This window comes from Dermacentor andersoni, chromosome 10 (genome assembly GCF_023375885.2).
Source record: "Dermacentor andersoni chromosome 10, qqDerAnde1_hic_scaffold, whole genome shotgun sequence".
In the NCBI taxonomy this organism is placed as follows: Eukaryota; Metazoa; Arthropoda; class Arachnida; order Ixodida; family Ixodidae; genus Dermacentor; species Dermacentor andersoni.
In genome coordinates, this window is record NC_092823.1 from 59,759,587 (window position 1) to 59,772,297 (window position 12,711).

The 12,711-nt window shown below is 47.6% G+C and overlaps 1 long non-coding RNA gene and 2 other non-coding genes across 3 annotated transcripts in view; 1 reads left to right on the forward strand and 2 right to left on the reverse strand.

The window, feature by feature from the left end:
• The window catches only part of LOC140213636 (uncharacterized), a 40,244-nt gene extending 33,414 nt beyond the window's left edge, over positions 1–6,830 (reverse strand). Inside the window, exon 1 of the long non-coding RNA XR_011890551.1 lies at positions 4,965–6,830. This is a non-coding gene — a long non-coding RNA (uncharacterized lncRNA). The remainder of the gene's footprint in view (positions 1–4,964) is intronic.
• On the reverse strand, positions 3,208–3,291 carry TRNAL-CAG (transfer RNA leucine (anticodon CAG)). Its single transcript has one exon. It is a non-coding gene; the product is annotated as a tRNA-Leu (tRNA).
• TRNAM-CAU (transfer RNA methionine (anticodon CAU)) lies at positions 5,214–5,285 on the forward strand. The gene has a single exon. It is a non-coding gene; the product is annotated as a tRNA-Met (tRNA).
• Positions 6,831–12,711: the final 5,881 nt, after the last annotated feature.

A 12,711-nucleotide genomic window follows, 5' to 3' on the forward strand; every position in this document is an offset into this window, starting at 1 on the left:
TCGCTTTCTTTCAACTAGCGTGTGTTATGAAGATTGATTCATTAGACGCCGCTGATTCTGAATTCGATTGTGGATTTTATAGCTCGTAGGCCTAACACGGCTAAGTTTGGCTGGTGAGGGCACGTAAAGTTGGTTTGCTCGAAACTAAGCGCAACTAATTGTTTGTTGCTTACAGAATAACCTCTAAATTGTAATTAAACGCGAATACACGCGTCAAAATTACTATTCCTGTCATAAAATGGTATATTTAATTATTTCTAATAGCTTTTCTTTGACGCCGTAGTGGCGCTGTCAGCGCAAGACGCTATCACCAAACGCAAAACCTTATTCACAAACTCTTCACTAGAAAGTTTTAGTTTAGAGGACGCAAGCGGCTTGCGCACGCTAGAGCTAGGGACGACCGTACTGCGCTTGCGCAGACCTAGACGTTGCGGTCTGCCCATGCGCAGTACCGTCGCCCCCTAGCTCTTGCGTACGCAAGCTGCTTGCGTCCCCTAAACTGAAGCTCTCTACTCCTGCGTGCTCCAACGTTAACATCCGCAAAGCTCTTTGGGGCCCCAAACTATTGGGGCCTCTATTCTAAAACTCTCTATTTTCATCTTAAGTGCTCGTTTTATGCGCTTTGCTGTTTTTATGTTGACCGGGTAGCGCTGATCCGATGCATTTTATCACAAGTGTTGTTATATGCGCTGTAGGCGTGCTCTGTTGACTAGATGGCGCAGATCTGTGGGTATTTAAGCAGGTGGTTCTTTGAAAATAAAAACAGTTGTTAGAAAGCGCTCGCCCTCGAGTTGCTCCTTTTCTTTGCCCCTGTTTGTTTTGCGCTCGAAAAGTTTGTTTAAATATGGATAATGTATATAGTTCTCAGTGTCTGCTGGCTTCATCTGTTTGCGACTTACGAAAACCGGGCCTCTCGGTTCCCCCTTCTTCTCGTTCATGCATACACAAGGTGCCCCAACTATCATGCCCCAAGATTTCAACATATGCAACTGCCACATATCCAACTGCCAGCAAGGTAATGTTGTTTGCCGTCGCTTAGAGACACTCTGAGTATTTTTTCATTCCGTCTAATTACATAATACAGCTTCACAAATGTTATAATTAGATGAATGGTGTCACTGAGAGAATTGTAGACCAACATGAAAAAACTCCCGATACAGCTTTTTGTCGCTCAATACGTGCTACATAAAAGTCTTTTTCCGAGCAGGAAAGAAGCCTGCGAACACGCAAGATTGCCACGCGACTGGCCGCTCGAGGCACTTTGCGTGTATTCGCGGGCTTCTTTCACGCTCGGAAGAACGATTTTACGTAGCACGTATTGAGCGACAAAAAGCTGTATCGGGAGTTTTTTTCATGTTGGTCTACAATTTCTTCACTGATACTTTTTCACCTATTTGAGAAGTTCATTAATTAATTAAGACGAATTGTGTAATTCGGTGGAATGCAAATGAAGCTCCGAGTATCTCCAGGTGACGGCAAGCAACATTACCTTGGTCCTGTCCAGCTACGTGGCATTTGCATATTTTTAAATCTTGGTGTATGATAGCTCGGACACCCTGTGTGTGTGTATATATATACATATATACATATATATATATATATATATATATATATATATATATATATATATATATATATATATATATATATATATATATGTGTGTGTGTGTGTGTGTGTGTGTGTGTGTGTGTGTGTGTGTGTGTGTGTGTGTGTGTGTGTGTGTGTGTGAGCGAGAAGAAGGGGAACCGAGGGGCCCTATTTTTGTTAATCATATCTTAAGAAGCCAACAAAGACACCAAGGACAGAATAGGGGAAATTACTTGTACTTACTAATTAAAGAAATAGTAGACAACTGGCCGCAGGTGGGATACGAACCCACATCTTCGTATTACGCTTGCGATGCTCTTACCAATTGAGCTACCGCGGTGCCGTTTTCCCATCAACTTCCTTGGGTATTTATGTTTTACTATTTATTTATTTATTTATTTATTTATTTATTTATTTATTCATTTCCTCACAGGTCTCTGTTGAGACATTACATGAGGGAGTGGGGAGTTAGTGACAAAGATAGATACTACAAATTACAAAGGGATATTTCCGATGAATCGCTTGAATGCAAGTGGGTCGATGATAGTGGCAACTTCGGCGGGCAGGCCATTCCAGTCTCGTGTTGTGCGCAGAAAAAATGATTGCTGAAAAGTAACGGTATGGGCTTGTGGGGAATATACTGTATTAGAGTGACTGGTGCGGGCAATGCGATGTGCTCTTTTTATGTACGGGTTGTCAAAAGGCAAGGAATGAAAGAATTTATGAAAAAGGTTAAGACGGGCTATTCAGCTACGGCGTGAGGCTAGAGAGGGTAGGTTTATTTGGGCTTTTAGTGCCGAGATGCTTGAATTGTATGAATAAGTTGACAGGATAAATCGTGTCGCGCGGTTCTGAACTGACTCGAGGGCTTTAATAAGGTTATTGTGGAGGGGGTCAAAAATAGCTTCGGCGTACTCAAGCTTGGGCCGACTACTAGAACTAAGCCTTGGAGTGTTTTGGGAGTGTCAGTTGTTTTTTTTTTCATCCGCAGTTCATTTCGATTAATTTACCGTTTCTTTATTTCAATTAATAAGTACAATTTCCCCTATGTTGTCCTTGGTGTCATCGTTTGTTCGCTTCTTATGATATCATTAATAAAAATCAGGCACCTCGGTTCCCTTTCTTCTTGTTCATTACATTACGAGTGTCTCGTATCCGGCGACATTGACGCCTTCAGGTAGCATGTGTGGGTTTATTGACAAGTTGCCTTCACCCAAAATGATCACGTACTCGTGACGCTTGCGGCACAAAGAATCTTCGACATCCGCCGCCAAGGTTTATTAGGGGTGGCGCTGGCTTTAACACTCGCAGGGTTAGCTATTCCGGAGTCCTCCACTACGGCGTGCCTCATAATCAGACTGGGGTCTTGGCACGTTAAACGGCATGATATATATCTATTTGTTTTTGATCAGGCTCAGCTGCACAGTTGTGTCAGAGTCATTGAATTTACCAAAATACGAAAGGAATTGTTCTGCCGGCGGGGCATGAACTGTAGTCCTGACGCTGGGTCCTTTGTGCTGAAGCTGGCAGCATGAAAAAAATTAATGAATAAATCGAGAAAACTGAATGAGAATAACGTGAAAAAGAAAAAAAAAACGGAGCAGCAATAAAAAAAAATGTGTCAGAAGTGGGATTCGAACCCACGCCCGGAAGACCGGACTGCGACCTGAACGCAGCGCCTTGGACCGCTCGGCCATCCTGACAGTACGGGTCCATATCGAAATCAGAGCGTTGTCAAGCGGGATTCTTTGGCGAGACTGCTGTGATGTAAACCTCGGGTTTGTTTCACCACGGAACACAAATATGCAACTATGAAAGCGAGAAAAAAATAAAACGTGATGACTGCACCTTAACGAGGCGTGAAGAAACAAGGGAGTTTGTACCGCTCATCTCGTCCCCAAACGATAAAAAAAACGGTATCCTGTCTGCGCTCGGAACTTTCCCGGCAAGAATGCTCACGCTGGTGCGCTGGAGACAAGGGTGTAACTTCTACGGTGTGCGTCTCGATAAATGTTGTTTTGAGCAGTCATGTGCTGTAGGAACTCACACTGTGTTGTTTCAATATACAGGAGAGCGGTGGCGCTATGGAGCACCATTTTATGTGAACGGATAACACAGGAGGTAAGAGCGGCGTGCTCACTCAACTGGAAAAGAAGAAGGGCAAGAAAATGTGCTGAACGGAGTCAACATCAACACCGGATGAAGTTTCGAAACGGGCCGCTTTTGAAATGTTACACACCAAGCGCGGTGTCCGGTGCTCCCCCAACATCTCCTACATACTTTTGTTCGCTCCCCGACCGCCTGAACGAACGAATGGCAGACCGCTTCTCTTATTGCGCGCATCTGCCTACGTAGTCGAACCTGAGGGCCGGTCAGTCCCCCTTGGCTACCTGGCGACTGGGTACTTGTCATCGGGGTTCAATTTGCTTTCAATCTTATACATCTTGCAATTGCAAATATTCTGTGTTACTTATTATAAACACTTCAGTACACAATCTCTACATAACGGTTGGCTACACGACATTTACATGCTCACGTAACCGTTCCCTACAAATCACGAATGCTTCGCGCATTACGTAGGCGTCAACTTCAGCCAAGTCTGCCAAATTTCCTGTTTGTTGATACTTGTCGGTTCTGTTTAGAAGTGCTGACGAGAGTTAATTAACGATGCATTTGACCGCAAAATTTCGGGACATATACTTCCCGAAACTGTGCCTAGCACAGGATTCCTGCTAACTGTAAAAGCACAAAATGTTACACGAGTTTTACACTCAATTAGAATTGTATTACATGCAACGGTATAATTAACAATTGATCATGCTTACTTATTTCTAACAGACCTTACACTTATATACTTGTTAATCCTTCCTGTAATTTGTGTTTGACAATGCTATATGAATTTGTGTTTTCTTTGACAATTCCTCTCCTGTAATGGCCCCCAAGTGAGGGCTAGAGTATTCCTAAATTAAAGAAGAAAGAGCTGTTAATGAGACATTAACTGCTCCACTCCAGTATGTGCCCTAAAGTGAACAATTACAATGATACTTACTGAAACATTGTTGATTAGGTAACGTGAAAGAGTTGTGCTGCAGCTACTACATATTAATTTAATAACTGATGCTTCTACTATGGAAAAGCCCACCACGTGTAATTGCGCATTTGCTAAAAGCCATCTACACAAGCGATACTAAGAAGTGACGCAAAGACCATCGCTAGCAAAACTAGCATCACTGACATATGTTCAAGAAATGTTCCGATCTCGCGTTGACGAGCACGGTGTAGTAATAACAGTGCCACAATCCTTCAAAAGCACGATGCAAAATAGCATCACTCGTATCAAGGACGGAAAATATTCGTTATTCACAATCATACTCACAGCTAGTACACATCTACGCACAGACTGAAAAGGCCACAGCCCTACGCTTGCCACATGCTCTTACGAAAGTAATGAAAATTGAAATAAAACAGGCGTAACAGTGAAAAAAAATATAATTTTGCTAAAGTCGTATGTGGCTACCGAGGTTACTACGGCACAAATGCAAAATATATAAATATATGTACTGAATATTGTCAAAAAAAGAATTGTACGGTTTATAATTGTCCGAACTAAGCCTCAACGCTGCCTAGCAGAGTGGCGCAGTGGAAGCGTGCTGGGCCCATAACCCAGAGGTCCGTGGATCGAAACCACGCTCTGCTACATTTTTTTTTTTTTTTTCGAGCAATATTTTTTTTTTAAGTTTGACTTACTTTTATATAAACATAAGTATGTGAAGGCCTTTCAATGTGCCATTTTGTTTCTACGTTAATGTTTCGCGTGATACGTACAGTTTTGTCTGTAGGTATACTCTATTTAAATACAGTTAACGGCAGTTTCTCCATTTTTGTGCAGTTTATCAGTTTCTTTATTTTCTCTAGCGGTGTGTTGAGAATGGTTGTAGAGACACGCTGCGCACGATCGCTACGTTAGAAAATCACGCGTCACAGCCTCTCATATTCGGACCGCAAGACTTCCCTCGAAATGGTGAACGCCACTGTAATATCATTAATCCCACCCTTTCCTTCTTTATACCGAGTCATTTTTTTCGAGACCCCTTCTTAGACGAATTTGTTTTCAAGAGAGTCTGAAAATGAGCGTTGACCTTTACATCTGCATGCGAGGTGTTACGCAGGACTTTACTGACAAAGGCAGAGTAGTCCACGTAATTTACTCTGACGTGCATCAATACTGATCACGAATCATTTTCAAATATTAGCCTATTGATTGACATGACTTTTCATAATTATCGATACACAAACGTAGTTCCACATCAAGGATGTAACTATTCGCTGTTACACCGATTTCAGACCTTTACGTGCTCCCACATAACCAACGGAAAGTCCTATTAGCAAATTTAGAGCGCGAAATACTTGAGCTGTAGCCAAAGGCGGCTTTTAGAAGCAGCAATCGATCCGCCTGTTCACCCAAGTTAGACGTCGTTAAACCCTCTGCAAGCGACGATCAAGAAGCACCGCGTCTCTTTCTTGCGGTCGAAGGGGGCTAGAAAAGAAAGCCTGGAGAGGAAGCCATTTTCCCCGGTTCGCCTCGCCGGACGCTTCCAAAAACGCGCCAAACCAAACGGACTCTGGCGGGCGAAAGGTGAAAAAGGAAAGAGCGAAAAGGCGGCAGTTGTTGGTTTGGTTGAGCGAAGAGGGAAGGCAGCAGTTGAGAGGCGCGGGTGACTTGTTCAAAGAAGAGCAGAGTTCGGAGACGAAGTCCACGTTGCGAGCAGAGAGAGAGCCCCTCGCCTTTTTCGTCCTTTTGTCGACACTCACGCCGAGGTTGCTGCGAGAAAAAAAAAAGAAGCTCATAAAGAAAGCGGCGCACCGGAAAAGCCTCCAGCGCGAGGAGAATGAACAGAGGAAAATGGGGCGTCGAAACAAAGAAAGAAAAAGCGAGTCCGGAGAGCGAACAAGCACGCAGCCGACGAGGGGCTCTTCCTCTTCACTATCGCTCTCTCAGCAGACGAGAAATGAGCTGCAGAAGGCAATGGAGGAAGAGAGATAAAAAGAAAGCGGTGCCGGTCGCAAGCCTCTGTTATAAAAAAAGAAAGAAAAAGAGGCAGCCATTTTCAAAGGTTTGTAGGCACACACAAGCACAGGCGAGACATGGCAGCCGCCGCTTTTTGCTTTTCGACTGGAGAGAGTCTTGCAACAAGCTCGCCGCCTCGCTAGCGCTATCGACAGGGGAGAACGCCGGGGAGAGGAGGTCGTCTCTTGTGTACGCACCGTATGCGCACACGGGTGTGTGTGTATGTGTGCGTGTGTGCCGAAGGGCGATGAGGAGGAAGCGGGGGAGACTGCAGCCGGCGGCACTCCAACGGCTCAAACCAACGAAGGTTTTTTGCCGGGGAGAGCACGAAAAACGTGGGGGGTGGTGTCGGTCTTTCGAAAACATTCGCCAGATGGCGAGAGTTGTCCGAGGGGCTTTAGCGGCGGGCGTCGATTTGATGGCGGAGCTTGCGGCGCAGGGGCCGAGAGCATGGAGGACGGCCGAGAGCGTATGTAGGGAGCGGAGACGAAGGGTACGTCTGGATTGAGCAACCCAACCGACCCAACGCAGCTTGGTCTCGCGCACGCACGGTCGCGAAATGTGCGGGCGAGACTTTTTGCCGTCGCCGACTGCGCTCTAGTTTTGCGGCCTTTTGTCAGTTCCGGCGTTCTGCCCTTATTACGGTCGTGCGACGACATGAACGACTGCGGTGGGTTTGCGAAGCGGTTGGCTGACGAAATGGCTCCCGTGTAATGCAACTTGTAATGCGAATGTGAGTGTTGTGACTGTGTTATATATTAGGTCGATAAGTGCTTGAGTACTTTGGTGAAAGTGGCAGGCACATATAACAATCAACGTCCCACAAGAGTTGTAGGGATTTGTTGCGAGGTTCAACTCCATCTACTATAGTAACTGGGTTTTACGTGCCAAAACCACGATCTGATTATGAGGCACGCCGTAGTGGAGGACTACGCGGAAATTTGGACCAGTTGGGGTTCTTTAGAGTGCACATAAATCTAAGTACACGGGTGCTTTCGCATTTCGTGCCTATCTAAATGCAACCGCCTTGGCCGGCATTCGATCCCGCGACCTCTTGCCTAGCAATCCACCACCATATTGGGGGCGAGGACTAACGGAGTACCCACACAGAACACCTATACGTACCCATCTGTCGCAAGCGCCTCCCTTGCGTAGTATGAGGGATAACGCGGCGCGCTCCTCATAGGTTTGGCTTACGGCGCTCAATAAAAACACGCGGCAGCCCTCCTGGAGATTTTTGTAAGTACTCTCAAAACGAGGTAAGTTTATTTACTGTCAAAATAATAATTTTTGGCCAACGGAAATCATGGAATCGTTCACAGACGCTATCTCTTCACCGAATATGTACAGTGAACGCCACTGCGCGCGGTCGCAGCGATGGAGTCTTCCGAACCGGCTTCTTGCGTGAAAGGTAGGCAAGCGCTGACAGCAAGCTATGTGAAATATGTTCTTATAGCGGGCTGTCTGTATAACCGAATGGAGCATAACAGAATGAAGCCTCGATGCAACGATCGTACGGGTTCGCAGCGACCGACTGCGCGTATGCATGCATGTCCGCGCACGATGTTTTGCTTTCGCTGCGAGCGCGTTCTCGCACCGTGCCGCAAGCTTTAGGCCGCAGAATATGAGCATTTGACGGTACACTAGCAACCATTGTTGCGTGGACGCTATCAGAGCTGTTCAAACATAATTTCGTTATAGAGACTTCGACGCCTACGGCGTCTGTTATGTGCCGTCGCGACGGTTCAGTCTTTTTTTTTTTCTTTCTGAATTCTTGGACGTTTCAATATTATTTCTCAAGTTGCCTCGCACTGTATGTTTATCGGCTTTCTCAGCGAGCGATTTCCCACTGCTTCTGTTTTGTAATGCAGTACATTAATTCATAGCACAAACATGACCACGTGCCATGCTTTTTTATTTCGAAAGCAATACTGCTCGAGGTTTCCGCTCTTGGCCGTCGTTCCGGAGAATCCACCATTGACCTTTAGCGTGACCTATGTGTGACGTCATGCGAGCTGTGGAAAAGCGGGGCCCGAACTCGGCTCATCGCGATCGTCCCAGCGAATCCTCCATGCTGCAGCTGCGCGCCGCTGCCGCGAGGGGCGCTCACTGTACGTGACGTCATGCCAGCTGTGGAAAAGCGCCCCCCCCCCCCCCCCCCCAACTCGGCACGTCGCGATCGTCCCAGCGAATCCTCCACGGTATGTCGGATGATGTGTATAAGGTGAAGCTGTAACGATGTGCTGCAGCTAAGGAGCGGCGGCGTGCGGAAGAAACGGATGAAGATCGGGAACAACGTTTAGCTAAACGGCGTGCATATTATGCAGCCAGGCGAATGCGTTTAACATCTCTTGATCTGGGTGCATCTACAAGTATCATGCATGCTCTCAATACTGACGCGAATTTGGCGACACCTGATCATTCGACAGCAAGCCTTATGGATGCTTTAAATGGCGACGAGACTGCATCTACACGTTCGATGAGCAGTATGGAACTCTACAACCTGAACAGAAGATTGCTTTCGCAATCCACTAGGCTTAGCCAAGCTAAGCCTCTGCCAATTTTTTAATGTGCTTCTTACCGCTCCTTTTCCATTCCAGTGAACTTGCCAGAATCTTGCATCAACAATTTCATAGACCAATTAAAGCGTCATGACATTAGCCGCGCCGCGGGCTAGCGTCTCAGTGTGCATTTTCTGCTACTCACCGAACATTGCAGTCCCGATCAGCACTTCCAATCAGAAACTAGAGTGTTTTAGTTGAGCGTCTTTACGGTACGCTCCGCTCCGAGCGGCCCCGCTAAGCCACAGCGGAGCGGCGGGCGATTTTCACGGACCGTGTTCCTCGCTCCGCTATCCCGCTTACGGCTAAGCGGACGGCGCATGCGCATTCGCGCTTCCGCTCCGCTTAACTGCTTAGCGGAGCGTAAATACGCTCAACTAAAACACTCTACTATCTGCCTTGGGTGTCCTTAACTCTATTCAGGAGCTCAGGGAGGCCCACCTTACAAACCAATACACACGGCTCATGCAAACTGCCCCGGGGCGTGGCCTGCTGGACCGCCTGTACATACAACAAGATTGCGAACCTGAACGCACAGAGCACATCCCAGAGCTTTGGCGCAGCAAACTCTGGGTGCCCCCCCCCCCCACCTCGTAATATGACGAAAGAAATACATGAAGGAAGAAGACACGCGCGTGCCAAAGCGCAAGAAACACGGCTTTGATCCCGTTCTGGGGTTTACTACGTTGATGTAGCCGGACCATCGCCCAGGGAATATTACACGGCGGCGGTTATACATAGGGAAACTCGGGTGGATGGCCTCTCATTTAGAGCCGCGAATCCAAACCAAGCAGAGGTTGCTATCGCCTTGGCGGCTGCAGACCCGCAATCGCAATGCATACTTACAGACTCTCGAAGCGCCTGTGAAAGCTACTTGGCTGGGGAAATCACTCCGCTAGCCAACAGAATTCTAAAACTCTGCATCAGGGACCGAGATCCCGTGCCAAAACGAAAAATCTGGACTCCAGGCCATCGGGGCCTCCGAGGTAATGAAGCTGCACATGCAGCGGTCCGCACACTCATTACCCAGGAACCTCCTTGTTGCCCTAAACAGCCTGTATATGTCCTACCCCTTTACTACGGTTCAGTACAATATGAGATTACTTCTGCGAGCAGCGCCGGGTGTATTCCCCTACGGCGAAAGGCCTATCCAAAACAGACGAACGTGTCCTACGGCGCCTCCAAACTAATACGTTGCTCTGCCCAGCTATAGTTAAACATTTCGATCCTAATATCAGCGGGCAATGCCAGCACTGTGGTGATTTGGCAGATATATATCACATGATCTGGGCCTGCCAACAGAATCCCAAGCTATCCCCTATTTCCCACTCGAGAGGACTGGGAGGCAACCCTGCTCAGTAGCTCCGGACTAGAGGAACAATGAGCTCTGGTCCAACGGGCTCGAGTGGCGGCTTCGACCAAGACGGCCCGGACTAAGGACGACACCTAGTTTAGTGAAGCCTACGAGCTTCACCCTCTCTGCTGAATAAAAGTTTTCACCACCACCGTAGCAGAAATCTTCCTCGCGTCTGTGCTTGCTGCATACCTAAGTTGTAGCCGATGGCTGTCTGCCGGTTCCGTTTCGCGAGCCAAGCCTCACGCAGCTTCTTGTCCTGCGGCTACGTGTGAATACAGCTGAGACAGGGCTCCTTTGCGTACGTCCGGCACTGCGGCACCAAGCAGTAGCCTACCATCTTGCACGTCTCCAAAAGCAGCCACTACCTATTATGGTGCTTTCAAGTGCTGTCACGCAGATACCCCCCTCCCCCCCAAGGCGGGAAAACCTCACCACTTAATCAGAACCGAAGCGCAGGTGGGACTTTTAAACTTTCGTTTTCTGTTCGCTTCGGCGCTTCCGAAGCAGCTGACGCGGCTGCTGTGTCCACGTGATCCCTCATTCCACGTCATGCCGACGGTGGCGCCAGCTTTTCCAGTGGTGGAGCTCGCCCCCAATATCCACTAAGTAACCATGGCGGGTCAACTAACTCCCTCTACTGTCTGTCTCTCCTTTTTTTCCTCTATTTTTTCCCCTTTTTGATGTTTAGCGATTACAATGTACCCTAAAGTGAGTAATTAGGAATTTAATGACCGCACTTGCCGTAATTAGCGAAATTATCGTCGAAATATTTCTCGCGGTTTGTATGTGCGCCACGTTGTTGCCCTGCAAAAACGGCAGTGGCATGCCAGTTTCTAGTAAAGCAAGTGTTCGCGTAAAGTATTCACCGAAGATTATGATACTCCTTGATGCGAAATTTGAGCGCAACTGTATACGTGTTCTCATGTCGCGACATATTGACTGGCGCGGACCATGCGTCTCGTGTGGCAGGTTGAAAACGGAGCGATGTGTGTCGCGACCGCCTCGCCAATCGGGACATCGCGAGAGGCGATAATGGGTGACGCATGTGCACGATTCACAGAAGCCTCCGCAGACAGACCTCCGTCATGCAGCCCTTTGTTCCCACACAGACGACGCGCGCTACTCTGGCGACATCTCGTAGCCGTCGTCACCGCAAATCCAGTCTTCCGCGGCACCACGCTATTATTAAGATAATGATTATATGAACACCCCAGGCGCATTTCTCGTGAGGCTCCGTATAAAGTCTAAGGGCGATAAAATCGTCGCCGCGCACCCGATGCTGTATGTGCAAGTCGGCGATCGCGGCTTAGTCACGAGCGGTGCCGAATGGTTTTCTGCGGCAGGCGCCAGAAGATCGCCGTAATAGGGTTCTCTTCAAGTGTAAACATTTCACATCTCGACAGCGGTGCCCTCAACAGTTTCGGGATTTGCAAACAGACACACAAGCTGTGTATCTCCCGCTGTTACGTTCGTGTCTGCAATGTCACCCATGTACGTCGTTATATCAAGAGCAGCGCCATCTGGTGACGCTCTTATATCACGACTTGGTAGCGTTTTTCACGGCGTCAGTGTTCATGCAAAATGGGCCAATTACCGCTGCCTGCACAAGCGACTAGGAAGTTTACCGTTGCAATTGTACTTCGGTGAGCTACAAGCTGCCTAAGCATCAGAGGTACTCGACACTTATGCGCTTACGGTTAGGCTCGCACTGATCACACAACCGGCAGTTGGCATTCCGGCCCACAGCTGCAAAACACGTGAAGAAATGCAAGCACCACAGATTGTTATCGTAGTTTTTTTTTCATCACGTATCTACAGTGTGAAAGTACTTTCCGTTCACAGAAAAAAAAGTCCAATGAAATGTGCATTGTCATCCAGAGAATTGAAGGGGATGGAAATGATACCACGAAGAGGGAGGAACCTTTTCGTGCCAAACACAATGACACGAGGGAAGTCATGCCATGCTCCCCCAATTACCCGATTCACCTCAGAAAGCGCACAAGACAGGGTCTATTGCTGGAGCCAAGGCAGGCTCATGCAAATATTTAACTGCAGCCCTAATCCTACATGAACATGGGCATGAACGGCTGGTTAGAAAGTCCGATTTTACCACTCATGTACTAAGCACTATTCACTC